The 16085-nt window shown below is 40.8% G+C and overlaps 1 protein-coding gene and 1 long non-coding RNA gene across 8 annotated transcripts in view; one reads left to right on the top strand and one right to left on the bottom strand.

The window, feature by feature from the left end:
* Positions 1 to 16085, top strand: part of TENM3 (teneurin transmembrane protein 3) — a 2419468-nt gene that overhangs the window by 1832831 nt on the left and 570552 nt on the right. For 3 of the 7 annotated variants that reach the window (XM_070253221.1, XM_070253220.1, XM_023630964.2), the window contains exon 1: positions 4469 to 4723. The exons of 1 other annotated variant lie outside the window; for it this stretch is intronic. The gene's annotated coding sequence lies outside the window, so the exon portion shown is untranslated. Of the gene's footprint in view, positions 1 to 4468; positions 4724 to 5073; positions 5308 to 16085 lie in introns of those variants that run through there. 3 more of the 7 variants (XM_023630970.2, XM_023630966.2, XM_023630963.2) reach the window with 1 other exon arrangement.
* LOC138921066 (uncharacterized) lies at positions 1790 to 4774 on the bottom strand. Its single transcript, XR_011433331.1, has 3 exons — positions 4609 to 4774; positions 4238 to 4381; positions 1790 to 4080 (listed from the first exon to the last, which is right to left on the bottom strand). It is a non-coding gene; the product is annotated as an uncharacterized lncRNA (long non-coding RNA).

Raw genomic sequence — 16085 nt, 5'->3', positions numbered from 1 at the left:
ATAGATTACATAGTAAAAAAGTTGTTTATAGAAAATATGACAGATTTAAAAAGGCACTCCATGATAACTATTAATTATAAAAGTTGCATCTTTTAGTGTGGCATAATGTAGCAGGTCTAAAACACATCTACGGAGTTAAACCACAATGAAAAGGGTCACATGTGAAAAGATGCCTCTGTGTTCAAAATTCTTCACGGAACCGGGTCTTTTATGTGGCTCGAGCGAAACGAAGTCAGCAGTTGGGCTGTGCTCCACAACTGTGGTTTCAGGGGTCAGAGCCATGGGTAGGCTAGGTTTATGCAGTGGAACACAAACTAATGTACTGGAAAAGCGTGGTCCCATTTAAAGGTTGGTCTGTCTGATCGCCGGTTCACTTTGGTGGTTCCAAAATGCCTGTGCGTCGAAAAAGGCCTATCTTGCTTTAATTAAGGTAATGAAAGCATATTTTCCACTACAAACAGTCATTTCATTTTATGACTTTGTCAGTGATCGAATTAGAATATTTGTTTTGGCATTGCCCTCAGTCTAACAGCCGAGGGAAATAAGTTAACTTATTTTTTCAAGAGGAAAAAAAAAAAAAAACAAAAACAAACACCTGATAAGAACTTTAGAGCTACTGGAGAGACTTCTGTAAGTTAAGTTCTAGCGCTGGAAATTGTTCCAGATTAATTGCTTGCTACATGCAAAGTGATTTGTTTAACTGCCAAACTCCAGGAGCCTAGAACTCGGTTTTCCTCCCTTGACTACCAGGGTTCAGCCTCAGTTTTAAGCAGCCCATCAGTTACTTCTTGTTCTCAGTTGAGACGTAACCTCCTTTTGGATGTATATGGATTACGGGCTTTGCTGATCTTTTCAGAGGCGGGGCCAGAAGGTCTAGTTCCCCAAACTCTGGCTCCCCATTTCCTCTCTTCTTTCTCAGCGCCTAGAGCCCCATGAGTGGGACAGATCGCGGCCCCTGCAGCTCTCGACTGGAGCCCCGTGGCGGGGCCACTCCTGCCTCAGTTTGCTAGAGCAGATGTAGTAAGTCCGGAGAATACCTATGATGAAGTCAAGGGGTGTCCACGAGCTTCCTTGGAGAGCCCCACACCTGCCTGACCCGATGCTCCCCTGCTGCGTTCCCGAAACAGTTGCGCGTAAACGGAGGAAGTGGCTGGGGTACCAGCTGCTACCCACGGGAGGGAGGCGGGAACATCTGTCACCCAGCCCGTTCAGCCCCAGGCTGGATCCTTAGGACAGGAGGAGAGAACTGACAGCCCCCAGACAACAGCCTCCAGGGAAGGAGCACGTGATGCTCACCAAAATGGATAAGCATCACCTTCAGGTGGGGAGCGGGAGAGTGACGCTGGGTTGAGGTGGGGAGCTGATGGAGCGGCTGAGCAAGGTGTTGTTGGCTCTGCCTGAGCAGCAGGCCAAGAGCCTGTCCCTCTCCCACCCCACCTCTGCCCTCACGCGCCATCAGGTCCTTCCTAACCCCAAAGTGAATCTGGAGGTTCCAGCCATTATCTTCCTCCGGAGCACTTTTTAGAGGCTTGCAAAGGCCGCAGGCTTGCATTTCCAGGGGTGAGAGTGGGGGCTTCGAGGGGAGCTCGGCAACGGTTTTTTTTTTTTTTTTTTTTCGGAGAACTGCGTATCAGTGTGACAAGAGGGCCCCACGGGAGGGCGATGCCGCCAGCTCGGTCCCATTATCCCGTGCACGACCGGCTGCGTTAACACGGCAAAGTCACCAGCAGCGCCCGGCGGAGTTTGCAGCGAGCGGCCAGAGGTTTGCAAAACAGACAGCAACGTCTTGCATTTCTTCTCCCGCTCGAATTTTTATTGCAGCCCAGGGCACGGCGTGAGCTACCCACCCTCCCTGCCCTCCCATGACAACAGCTTAGCGAGGCAAAAAGCCTGATGGTCACGTAGCAAGCTGCCTGTCTGCTTTCCAGGGATGCATTTGGAGGAGAAAGCGCGTGGTATCGTTTGGCACCGCACAACATCAGCTTTTCCTAATAGCCTCAAATGATGGAACTTCTTTGTTAGGGAAGAGGAAAAAACCACGAAGCCCCAAACTTACACATAAACTGCCTTGATGGCGGGCTTGCCTCACACAGGTTGTCATGGAGAAGGACACCTGCGCGCTTTGTCCACCAGCGACAGCCTGGCACAAAGTGCACAGGACAGAATTAATGAGTTCTAGAGTATTTCGTCTATACTGCATCCAATTAGTGCGAATGCTCAGCATCACATTCTGAAAAACTTTGACAATCACCTAACAGGGAGCTGGGCTAGCGACAGGCTCCAAGATTTATTACCATTTCTAAATTTTATGAGTTCTATTGTTTCCTACGCTTATTACCAGCGTTAGCTATAATGAGGGTTCTAGAAAAAAGAGCTGAAAAGAAAAAATATGCCGCGCACCCCCTTCACCCCAACTCCCACTTGTTCTACCAGCCATTTAGATCTTCCGTTCCGGCCTCTTTAAGATCAAGGAGACTGTCTTTTCTCTTTTTTGTGTATTCTTAGATAGCAAAGTACGAAAGAGCAAGGAGGAGTGTTACCTACATACTTAGAAAAGTTTGAAATGCAAAGTGTTTTTGTGGGAACTGGGCCACAAACGTGATTATGAAATACCCTTCAAGCTTCCTTAAGTTCATGTCAGTGATGCAAATTTTAAGTAGTTTGTGTGGCTGTCATGGAATATCTGGGGCATACCTTCATAATTGACAAGTTGTCTTAAGAAAATCAGAATCGCTAGGATGAGAGGGAGATAATAATTAATGTGACCTTGCCACCTTATTTTTTTTTCAAGTGTGAAATACACGTGGTAGGAAGGAGACTGATCCACCCCAGGGCGACTCTAGATTCCTCCCCTGAAGATGCGCGCGTCGTGTTCAGCGTCTCAGGCGCCCCGGGAGCTGGGTCGTGTTGCTCGCGTATTACCGCTCCTTCTTGAGGCGCTGCAGCGCGCTGGGTCTCTCAGCAACTTTGGGAACTCAGACTGTGGGAGTGGGCACACTAAGTCAAGTTCAGGTATTCTCCTTGTCAGTTCTATCCCAAACTTTGGAGAAACTCTATCATAAAGGCTCAGGCTCTTCTGGGAGGTATTGCTCTGGTTTTCCGAGTGCTTACTCTGTTTCTTGATCTGTGGTTACAAGGCAAGTGTATTTCCTTCCGGCCCGAGTCAGGTTAGGGGCAGGGCAGTGGAATCCTCTGCTCTGAAGTTGAGAGTGGCAGGTGGAATGAGAAGGCTCGGAGCGCACTAGTCTCTCTGCCACGCTTCCAAGTACAGGTCTGCGGCGGCCCGGGACGCTCATTCTCAGCTACCCCCCAGGGTGGGTACGCACGGGCGCCCCAAGAGGAGCCACGCTCGCTTGTCCGTCCCAAGTGCGCACGCCCCAGCCTGGCTGCAGCTGGGTCCCGGAACCGAAAGGTGCCTGCAGATTCCAGGGGCTGGAGAGCCAGAGAGCTGCTCCGCGAAGGTCGCCGGTTGGGTGTTCCAAAACTCCGGAGCCTCTAGAACTTCACGTTACCCTGGCGGTCTCTCTTCACGCCTGGGGGCGTTGGGGCTGGGGATCCAGAGAGGGAGTTTCGGAGGGAACTTAAGTAGAAAGTGACAGTGTCTGGTGGAAAGCAGTAAACTTCTATTTTCCTCCTGCAGCAAACCAAGCCAAGGCAGGGGTAGCGTTCGGGGACTAATCTGAGGGGACAACGGAGACAGAGGAGAGCAACTGTGGGGTGTGGAGCCCTGGAGAGGACTCCGGGGTCCGTCCCTGGCCAGTGCGCGCGTGTAGGAGGTCCTGGTGCTTGAACTCGAGGGGGGGACACTTGTTCTACGACAGGGCCCAGTCCGGGTTGTAAGGAAGTCTGAGCGTTTAGAGCCCCTCCCCTGTCCGAAGGTCATTTGCGCTTTTCAGTCTCGGACGTGAGGACACTCAGGAAGGGAGGGCGCAGGTCACTTTCAGAGGTTCTGTAAAGGACGGGCCGCCCAGCGGGGGGTTGAAATCCTTAATTACACCCTTCTGCCCCGGGATCCATCTTCCCGGCAGTGTCTTGCACTCCCACCTCCTCGGGTGACTCAGCTGACCTGAAATGCCCACCCTACGGAAGATCAAGAAAAGTAGTTTTCTAAGAAGGTTAGAGGTTTGATTACACAGAGAAGTGTTTCCACTTAGGTCCAAAGCAATTACCCGCCCCTTCCCCCTCCCCCTCCTCCCCGCCACCGGGAGAAGAAAGCGACAGACCCCCGCGCACGTACCCCCGCACTTTGTTGGTGCGTGTGAATTTCAAATGGCGCTGTAAGTTCGTTAGTGTTTGCAATCAGCGGCGCGGAGACCCCTCACCGGAGCCGAAAGCCGGCAAGAGCCATTCATCAGCGTGAAGTGTTATTCATGGATGACCCCTAAATCACGGCGAGAGTAGTAGATGCCCTGATTGGTCACAGCATGGGAGCCTCGGTGCTTTCCCGTCCCCGACGCGGCCGGGAGGAGGGAAGGAAGGAGGGGCGGCGGACGTGGTTCAGTCCGGCAAATCCCATTTGACAGAAAAAGGCAGTAAACGGGGAATCTCTCTCTCTCTCTCTCTCTTTTTTTTTTTTTTTTGAATAAAGAAGAAAAAGAAATAAAGTACCTGTCATCTTGACAAGTGGCGGAGCGGAGGAGTCAAGGATTATAAATGCTCACAGCCAGGTCCAGCGCGCCCTGTGATTGGGCCTTCCCGCGATCTGCACTGGGGGAAGCGCATGGTAGGCTCCTCTCCTCGCCTCTCTCTCTCACACACTCGCACACACACGGACACGTGTACGCGCCTGGTCTCGGGCACACTCGGCCTGGCGCGTCCCCCGTCTCACAATTAAGGTCTGGATGCTGGTCCCTGGCACAGCGCCCTGCTCGCCTCCTCACCTTCTCCTCTTCCTCTTCCTCCTCCCTCACCGCCTCCATCCTCCCGCGCCCAGGCCGAGAACCGAAAACTCCGGCCGGGCCTCGGCAGCTGAGGAGGAGGCTGGAGGGGGCCGGCGGGAAGGGAGAGGGGGAGAGCGCGGGGGAGAAAAAGAAAGTGAACTCATTGGCGCTCCGCGCGCGCTTCCCTCCCCTCGCCGCGTCCCTCGCCGCCGCGGCCGGGCGGTGGGCAGGGAAGGAAGTTGTAACACTTGCTGTTCTCCCCCCTCCCTACATCCCCCCCGACTCCCCCACTCCGCTGCTTCGGCGGGGCCCCCTCCCCGCGCCCGGCTCCTTTGAATTTAGCCAAGTGCTCTGTGTGCGCGCTGCTCGGGTGGACGCGGCGGCTGCGGCCGGGTAGCGAGCCGGCGGCGCGGGCGAGCCGAGCGCGGTAAGTGCGGCGCCGCCGCCGGCGCGCCCTCCTTCCTTTCTGGGGTCCTAGTGCCCGGGCCGCGGGGCCGGGAGCGGGGGGCGGGCGGGAGGGCAGGCAGGAGCCAGCTCGGACGGCGGCGCGTTTCTCCGAGCTGCTCTAGGAGGCGGCCGCAAGTTGGCCAGCCCCGGTGGCCCGGGAGCATCTCCTCGGCGTGCAGGCGCTCCCCGAGTCTGGCCTCCCGGTCCCCGGCCTCCCGGTCCCCGCCCCTCCCTCGCGTCTGACACCTCTGGCTGCCAGCTCAGGTGGGAACTTCGCCGGTGCTTCTTGCCGGAGGAGCTGGGCACCGCACCCCCGTTCCAGGGAGCCCCGGGCTCCCGGGTTCCCCGAGAAAGGCAGCCCAGAGGCTGGGCGCTCAGTGGGGGCAGGGACGCCAGCCTGTCTCGCTGTGGTCGGGGCGATCCCCAGTTTTGTGGTGGGGCGCCGCGTCCTTTGAGAAGGTGTCTGACAGGATCCTGGGGGGCTTCCAGTGAGCGGGAAGCCCTGGGATGTCACCACTTTCTGGGGAAGTGGAAACGAGGCTTCTCCAACTACCAGGGAGCCAAGTTGGGAAGGAGCGAAGGAAGGAGACGAGGGGATGGGGTGGTGTGGGGAGTGGTGGATCTCGACTGAAACTTGATCTGGAAACTCTGGATGGGGCTGGAAACAAACGCATATCCGGAACTGGGCATTTAAAAAATTACAGATTTACGAGTCTGCAACTCAATCTAAGTCAGTATGCTGTTTAGCAACCGATTAGAAAGAGCTTCAAATGTGTTAGATTAAGGTAGGTTGTCTGATCTCTGCTGAGCACCTTATTATGCGGTTTGAATTCCATTCTTACTGCCTCACCTTTAAGGTAGTTGAAATGGTAACCTGCTACTAATTCTTAGTGCAGAGAAAGGGTAGCAAACATTTCGACCGTGTAATACAGCAAATACATTTGTTTTCTGAAGTCATTATAATTGAAAGCTGGAGAAAAGTTTCCAGGTACTTTTGGCTAAGTGCAATGGAATTGAAAGAGTGAGAGCTGTGTAAGCACTTTTTCCAGGGCCCCAGGCAGCTGGGATCCCCGAGAACAGGACTGCATCCTCATAACACTCTATTTCTTATCTTCTGACAATGTATTTGTCAAACATTTGTAGGCTCTGGCAGAATCCACTGGGTGGTCTTTTCACTGGAAATAGAAATATGTTCTGGCATTACCTTTCCCTTCTGTTGTCAAAAGGAAAAAAAAGACAGGACTGGCATCTTTGCAAAGCTTGGAAGAGTACCCCAAAAGGTGGTATTGCAACTTACAGAACTTACTCATTTGATTCGTTTTGTGAATTTCTTTAAAAAAGGATGCACAGTCCCCCCTCCCAATTGCCTACCTGGAGAAGTATTTGTAATCTTTCCAGTATATTAGGAACAGAGTTTAGAATTAAGAGTAATCGTATAATTAAAATTCATTATAGATTTTAATATTTCAGTTGAAACAAAAGATTTTACAAATACACCGACGATCTTGCTTTGTGCCTTTCTTAATAGTCTTAATTATCTAAAACTTCTAGCTTGTATTTCCTGATATATGAAATTTGTGTAACAGCCTTGAAACTTTCGATTCGTGATTCTAAATGCAGAGCAAATATTTAATTCTTGCTCTAAGAGTGAGAGGTTAGTTCAGTAATAAGACTTGCTAATCCTACTTTAAAATGTCATGGCATTCACAAATTATTCCTAAATTCTTCAAAGATACGGGTTTATAATGAGTTTAGTTATTCTATTGTGTATTTCAGGATTGTATCTCTCTTCCTGTTGCATTTTCCTTAACAATTTTGCCTTTTTTCCTACATGAATTTCAATATTCCTCTTACTCAAATGTACTATTTTTTCCAAGCAGAAAATATATTTTATTTTAGATAATTTTTAAAAGAATATATATTAGGAGAAAAAGTAGTTCCTTTGAGTAAGACAAATATATTTTTACATATACTCTACTATTTTTACGAAAAATGTATTTATATCTAATAACCATGCCAGTGCTTATGTATCTGAAAAATATTTTATTATCCTGTGCCAATAGCATTAATGTTAGCAACTCAGAGACAGAGACTATGTACCCTAATGAGGACTGCTTATTTAAAATAAAGCAGATTAAGTTTATAGTAGAATTGTGACTAGTTATTTTTCTGAATTGAATCATTTTGCATGGCTGTGTTTATTTTCTAGAAGGAAATGTTTTAGGTAAATTATAGAGGCTTTTCTTACCCTGATCTTGTAGGTGTGTCAGGAGTCTTTTGGTTAGCAAAGGGAACTTGCTTTATTAGGGTGAAGACAAAGAAAGATAAGGATGCTTATCTTTGAATAGAAGAAAGCACCTCCATAGACTGAAAAGTTTTAAATATATTCGGGAAGAAAACCTAGCTAAACAATAATAATCCAGTTAGCAAGTTCAAGCTAGTCTTTCTTAGCTTTGCTTCTGAGAGCCAAGAGTAATTATTCTCTTTGTAAAGAGTCAAGCAAATAAGAAACCAGATAAAAGTGTGTGGGTATCATTGTGAGCAGAATGACGTATCAGAAATACTTGATCAACTTTGAGCTTGATGTATAAAAAGTGATGTTTTGCAATAACTGTAAAAGTATGTTTGGAAATGCTGAAGTTTATCCTAGAGTGGGTAAGAAATAAGTCCGGATGATGGTCATAGTCTGGCATAAAAGTGCCATAAAGATAGCTTTATTAGTTTATTAATATTGATTATTTTAATAAATACATTACCTCCTTTCTATTAAACTTTATTTCACCCTTTAAAAATCTGATTTCTGGGTGGCTGAGGACTGTCATCAAGGTATTATACTTGCATAAATCAGTGTATTCAGCAGCATTAATGAATTGTCAGCCCTTTTCTTGAAGATATGCTCTAGAAACCTGTTAAGCATGTTCAATTACACGTTGCTTATCTACCCAATGTTTTATTTGATAGTCGAATGTCCATTTTGACTTTAAGGACATACCTCACTTTGAGAATATTGGCACAGGATACAGTAATTTGCAATCAAACTTTTGCTCTGATCCGCAACCAATTATACATCCCTTTGAATTTTTAGTTAACATGAGTGCTCATATTTGTTTTAAAATAAAGTGAAATGATAGTCCAGAGAGGAGTGTAACAGGCATTCAGAATAAAGAAGCATGCAGAAGAGCTAGCACAATAAAGCAATGCTACTTAAAAGTTTCAACAACTAAGTATTAAAAATTATGTCTCATAAGCTTCTTTTAGAACACATTTAAAACTAATTTTGGAGCTATCAAGTGTTTTAAGAGCCCTGATGGAAATTTTGTGCTTAAAAAAACATAAAAAACTTGGTTTGAAACCTGATTAATTGTTGTGTCTTATAAAAACTGATTTATCTCATACTTTTTTATACTAAGCATTACCATTATGAGGCTCTCCTTCTAATTGAGATTAATGTTTCTGAGCAAAGAAGTGGTTTGGAGGGCTACATTCATTTTGAGTGCTGTTGTAATCAATTTTAGATACAGCATTCCACAATGGATCAGTTTGCGTCCAAACCTGCCTTATTATGTGGAATTAACTTGTTGGTGATGGATAGGAATACTTCTACATCTTGAGAAGTCATTTGTTTCCAAACAAGTGTGATGGCTCGTGTGAGTTTCAAAATATTGCTTCTCATAATTAAAACATCCTTTTGGGGACTTAATTTGAACCTTCTCTAAGAATTACATAAAGCATGAGGAAGCAATTTATTAATACATTTTTGACTAAAATAGCCTTTTCTCCCCCAATACAATATGCCTCAAGGTGCATTTTCTTGTGCATCAAAGGATTTTATGGTCTTTTGAGTCATAAATGGTAAACATTAGACATCGAGGTTATTTCCTTTTTTGTTTATATCAACATTCTGGTTGAGTTTGGGAGGATTTCTTGGAATTAGAGATCTACATCTTGTGCGTGTGTTATAATCTTATTTAACAAGGTGGTGGAGATAATGCTGACAAAGAAAGTTAAAGCATGGGGAGTTAATTCTTTATCCTCTTTGGAAACCTGGAAAGATGGTAAATTAACGTTGTAGTCCTTACTGTGATGTTTGCATTTGTTTCTTAATTGTGTCTAGTCGGCCTCAGCTTTATCAGCTTTTTATGCTCTTCTGAAAGACCACGTTAAGATTTTATTGGGCTGTCCATATTGCATTGCTTGCTGTACTCCATGCTGGTAGTCTCAACAAAATGAAATATGAAAAGCATAGAATATAAGATTAAGATAGATATGTATTCTAGTATAGCCTTAGTGTATAGGATTTTTAAATAAAGATATGTCTGCTTTCTAGTGCATATAAAGTTCCCACAGTGACATTGTTTTTTGTTTTCCGGAAGAAAAGACTTGGTAGGAAATATATTTATTATATTTTAATTTTCTTCTCTGTAATGGTTGATTATTTACATTGAATTAGTGTTTTTCCAGTAAAAACATTCATTTAAAACAATTTTAAGCAGGAATCTAATGCACTTAACATTCCATTTCAAAGTGTTATTTTAGCCAACTGTTAGAATTACAAACTATCAAAATGCAGAAAGGTGCTCTAAGACATATAGATGTTTCATACACCAAAACGACAATAGGATTCATTCATTTGGAAGAATTTGGATAATTTTTTTTATGGCTTTGATTAGGTGACTGGGTCGTTAGAACAGCTACACAGAATTCTCGTAAAAGATGGTAATCTACTCAAACCTGCTTCTTTCTCCTTTAAATAACTCACTGTGCAAATTAAGGTCTATATCTTAGAACATACTCATAAGTCATACAAGTAAATGATTCAAACCATATCGTATATCGTATAATAAAAATAATAAAAAGGAGACGTTACTGCCCTATCGATATCCTTGCAGTCTTAGAAGAGTAGCAATGGGGTGGCACTGACTTTTCAAACTAGTTTGTGATAGGTGGCAGTCTTAACTGAGTTCCATGACTTCGATGAGCTAATAGATGAGTCTGATGAGTTAAGGAGCATATGTAGAATGCAATGTATTGTGTTACCAAACTATGCTTACATTCTTTTTTGTATATTAAGGAGTTGATCATCGCTTATGGAGATGTGGCAGTTTAAAAATCATTTTCCCCACATTTATAGTCCTCTGGCTTACTCTGGAGTGTGCAAAAAAGAGATTATTCCTTTTGGAAATGAAGTGTTTGGAGAAAAACAAGTACATATATTCGCACTTGTATTTTCATGTTCAATTACATAAAAGTTATTGTGGGGTGCTCTTTGTTAAGTGTTTTCAAGTATCGTGGAATACTTTTTACTTCTATTAGACAAGTTGGGGGGGTAGTGGGGAGAATGTGATTTGGTTTACCCTGGGGCCAGGGGAAGGATCGTATTATTTAATAATAATCAGCTGTTTTATAACTGAGTCTGCAGGATCTTTGCCTCAAAACCAAAAGGCAATACAGAGAGAGAGAGAAGTGGGCAAGAGGAAGAGGAGAGAATATGAATACAAATATCTTTTGTAAAGAGTGATGGTCCTTTGAGCATTTTCTGTGGGCAGCGGTGTGTTTGATAGGAAAAACAGTTTATAAAGGGCAAGTTTGGTCATTCAAGTTAATTAAGTGCAGAAGAAAATTAACTTCTAAATTTTTTCACTTCTCAGTATGTGCGTTTTAGATTCCTGCGTGAGAATATGAACATTATCATTTTTAAAAATTAGTCCAAGAAATTCCAAATATTATATCTGGTTCTTCATATTGATGAAGAAAAGAAAATGTATCAACAGCTCTATTTTATAGGTATACTTTGTATATGAGACTGAACACCAACTTATAATTTTATCATTATAAAATTTATATACAGACTTTTAAAAAAACGCTGATTGTTTTAAAAGATTACTTAGGAGGTAACATCCAAGATCACTTATCTTTGAAGATAAGGCTCATAATCAATATATTTTAGTCATTCTGTCATTTCTTCCATTATTATTTACACTTGGCAGAATTATTGTGATCATTCCTCTTCAGGTTGCCATAATTTAGGGAGAAATAACAGCTTGGTAATGACTGTCTTCCTTCAGTCAGATTCTGAAACACTTCTGAATAGTAGGATGATGTGAATTTGTGGTCCCCACTTTCCCCAGAAAAAAAAGAAAAGCTGTTTTTTTGGAGAATGGATTCTTTCATCTCTAGTTAAGTTTAGCTCAACGAATATTTTCTAATTAGAGTCGTGGGCCCCCTATCTGAGTGAGGAGGTGCGATGTCTTTTTGATAACAGGGGCATTTCCAAAGAAGAGGACCTTACTTCCTCGAGAGCAACTCCAGTATCCCTGTCAGGTCCAGCATTTGGCTTCTGTACTGGAGTGGTGTCTTAGGAGAGCTAATGTACTTGGATTACACACTGGAAGGTATGTTACGCAGAGAGTGATAAGACAGGATTGAAATTACTTTAATTTAATTTACAAGAAATGCATGAAATATGTTAATGAGTTTGCATGAAGCACATGCAAATATGTTAATATTGGGATATGTTTATTTCGGTAATCATAAAATCGAACCTACCGAACAGTATACTTATTGTTTATTCTCAGTCTACCAAATGTTCTTTTAAAGTGTAACATCTATGCTAATACTTTTATCAGACAATTTGGAATTTGTCAACATGTAGGTGGAAAAAATTGGCAAGGGACTTGTTCTTTTAAATAGCTAAAAAAAAATAGCTGGCACAGGGCTTGTCATTTAAAATAATTATGAAAACCAGGAGAAGACAGCTGTAAATTTTATTTCTTTCAGAATTTATAATAACTTGCAGCTAAAGAAAGCTGTCAGTCCTATAGTTCTTGAAGAACAAATCTGTGACTTTTTTCCTCTGAAGAACAAAAAAAAGCATCTTGAACAGTCTTATTACATTTTTCTGTATTTATAAGCAAAATGAAATGAATATTTGAAAATGTAAACATTTTTCACTTTCATTTTGTGTAATTATGAGAATAATAAATATAGGCAAAAAATACTGCAAATAACTAATCTAGTAATTTAAATAAATATGTAAAAGTGACTTACTATAATATCATAAAGGAATAAAAGCTGTAGTATAAACAGCCTTATTTTATCTCTTGATTGTTACAAAAAGAAGACATTCAGTGATGTTGCTGAATTTTATCATAGCATCAATAATAGTGGGAGAAAAGCATGAAATAATCAAAATAACTGAAATATTAATCCTCTTCGTGTTCGCTAATACTTTAAGAAACATCCCAAAAGAATTAGAAAACTTTTGAAAATAATCACAGCTTCTTGGAAGAAGAGAATGTGTTTGTTGCCTTCCATGAATTTGGGTTCAGAAAGGGGTGAAGGTTGAAGAGAAGTCTGCCAAGTTATTTTCCTTCAAATTAAAACAGAACAGACATTTTCTGTCTATAATATATTTCTAAGTTGCTATTTCTACTTTAAGTTAATTTTCAATTTATCTTTCTCCCATGAAGGTGCTAGCATATTTAACATTTAAAATAAATTCCAATATAAATGAAAATTAAAGTTATTACTTGTAGGTGAGGTGTACCTGTCAAAATAGAATTGAATCCTCACTTTCAGAGTAATTTTTATGCTTCCGTATAACTTTTTTTTTTTTTGCCAAATATGAATAGACTACTCTATTCTGTATTTCATGTGGTTAAAAAATTAAGTAAAGGAAATTTTTTTTAGTGATTGCTTTTGCCCTCGAATATACAATCTCTGAATAAGAACACTTTGGCATTACAAAATTTTTATAAACAATGTTGGCATGTTATGTTGATTTGCCAATAAGAATTTTTTCCCTTAATTGTGACTAATTTTAAAAACTGCATGAGTGGCAAGGACTTTGAATCCATACTTTTCTAAAGAGAAATGCTTCTTTAATGTTTTCTATCCTGTGTTTTGATCATGATACAATTTTCTATATTTTAAATTGTATGATATTAGGCGGTAGAGTATATGTGTAGTGTTATAACTTTGAAGGAAAATAAATCATTGCAAAGGATGTAATTTTTAAAACATTTATTTTTTAAATTATTCGTGTAAGGATTTGAAGCACAATGTGTTCTGGTTAAAAATGCAGTCTCAAACAGAAAAGTCCTCATTATATATTTTTTTAAATCCAAATATTATTTTACTAATGATGTATATAAATCTTGCTTAATAATTTAAATTATTTACACTTATGGCTTTGAGCTTTTGTATGTTTCCACTAAACAGAACCTCGGATTTTTGATTATATAGATAACATGCTCTATAGTCCATGGTTAAGGAATTTAAAAATGTTAGCAATCAAAACTTACACTAACTCCAATCTAAGTTTGTAAAGAAACCTAAAAAGAATTAAGATGGTTAGATAAATGGTGTTCTAGAAATCATAAAAGTACTTTAATGAATATCCCATTTTACACAATCTTGACACTTCGAGAATGTTATTAATACATATGTATGCAACATCCACACAGATAACCAAAAAGGTATTTATTACAAAAATAAAAGATGAGTGATGTATTCATGTTATTATCCTTAAGTCACACAGCATGAATGTATTTGTAAAATAAATCTTATGTTTTAAGGTAAATCATTTACTGATATTCTGATTTAAAGGAATCTCAATAAAATTCATATAACCTTGCATTTCATTTAAGTATGATGTTAGCAAGTTGGGTCGACCCTCAGTCAGTATGGCCATGACAGAAGTCTAATCTCGTTTTCTTCAAGTTTTATATGAAATCTGCGCCTTCCAATAAAATAGTTCCACGCCACTCTGCAGGTGTTTGATATCTTTGACAAACGAGAGATCTGAAGGAGAGAAGTCCATGCTTGCTTTATGAGATGCCATCAGTTAATTCTCCTCACGCCATCTGATGAAAGTGGCTTTTAAAAACTGCGTTGTACTTCAGATAGGAATTTCAGCATATCAAGTTTGGTGAATTTTATATTTAGCCATCAGCAGGGGTTAATGGGAATTACGTAACACAAATCATTAGTGTATCACGCTTTTCATTTAAGTGCGATATAAGGTATATGAATTGGTTGTGTAATTGCCACTTGAGCTTTGAAAGGGCTACAGTTCACTTTGAAAAATTTAAATGTGGAAGAAAGCAAAGTATTAGTAGCTCTCAGTCTTGGAAATTGTTATTGTCAGCCTTTTAGGGACTGTTTGATTTTTTATTATTTTGTTGTCACCTTTTTTTAAAAAAACTTACCTTCAAGGGTGTATTTGATCATTTAATTTTAAGTCTGGAACGTAACCATTTGATTTAGGAATGGATGTAAGTTATTAGTGCACATTATGCATTTTTTTTTTCCCGAAGGAAAGTATCTCAAGGCTTTCTGGGTGAGGTTCTGGTTCTTTTAGGATTAAGAATCGTTGGCATAAATGGCTAATTTTGGTGGAAGAGTGTTACATAGTTTTTAAGTCCTCGTTATTACTTTTAAAAGAATGTCCCATCGGGGACAGGAAGCTTTGTGGATAAGCTGCCACTCTTTGATGAGGGATTATGCATTCTCCCCTAATTCTGTGATCCCAGAATCTATTACACAATAGTTTTATCAAGTAGCACTAGAATAGCTTGGCCATCATTTCAATTCCTTTAAAAGTTAATTGGTTCCTTTCCTAAATCTAATATTTATGTAGAGTTTTAGTCTCAGTACGTATGTCAGGCATTAATAGATTCAACTCCTAAAATCCAGAGGTTAATAATTTGATGCAAGATAAGGAAACCAGAAAAGTTTTGAAGGATGCTTTTCCGTTTATAGCAGACGACCAGTGAATTGATTATTGCAGGTAACTCGGTCCCTTAAGTGGTTTGCCCAGCCAGTGAAGTCTGCTGGGTCTGTGGCCTGATTGAAGTTCTTTGTAAGATTTTCCGTGTTAGTAGCATTGAGAGCAACTTCAGAAAGAAAGAATAGCATGTAAAAATGAAGCCATCGCATATTAGGAAGGTTACTGAATTTTCTCTGGACATTTATGTAAAATAGTGAGCATGTTATAGCATGCTTTGGTCATGGATTTAAAACAAAAAAGAAAAGATATTCTGTTATGTGATTATCTTCCCATTTAGAATGACCAATTTCTTGCAGAGAGTTAAGAGTTTGATAAAAATGTGTGTTAGGTTCTAACGAGAGCTTATTTTGGCCAAAGAAATATATTAAAAATTGAGTGATCAGACTGGACAACTAATTGTACTTATAGTTACTATCAGTTTTCGTTTAGTCAATGTCAATCATGTAGAAGACAATTCATCCTATTAAAATACCAAATATCAAATATTTGTTAATTAAGATATCTTAGTTGTAAAATGCAAGTGATGCCACATAAAGAGCATAATTTATTATAGACAATTTATCTTAGTAAATGGATTCTTATGTCTGAGGCTACTACTGGCTTCTCAAAGTCTAAAAAGAGTAGCAAAATATACTCTAAAAAGAGTATAGAAATTGCTAAGTGAAGAATTAAGTAATTTTTTTACAATTCAAATAATACAGGTTTTTCTATGTGTATTCACTGAAGCATGCTATAAACTTCAAAAGATGGCTCTTTATAAGGTTCATATTCCTGTTCTGAGTTATTATCCTCTTAGAATCTTGTATACACATATGTGTATATCTCCACTGTGAAAGATATATGAATCTAAAAAATTGTTTTCTATTCTTAAATATTAAGTTGAAAATATTTATAAGGAAACTATTTTAAAACATTATTTTTTATGATCACTTTAGTATGACAATTGATTATTCAAACTTTCATGAACG

This window comes from Equus caballus, chromosome 27, assembly GCF_041296265.1.
Source record: "Equus caballus isolate H_3958 breed thoroughbred chromosome 27, TB-T2T, whole genome shotgun sequence".
NCBI lineage: Eukaryota > Metazoa > Chordata > Mammalia > Perissodactyla > Equidae > Equus > Equus caballus.
The sequence above is the reverse complement of the archived record's forward strand: the minus strand, read 5'-3'. Positions and strand labels throughout refer to the sequence as shown.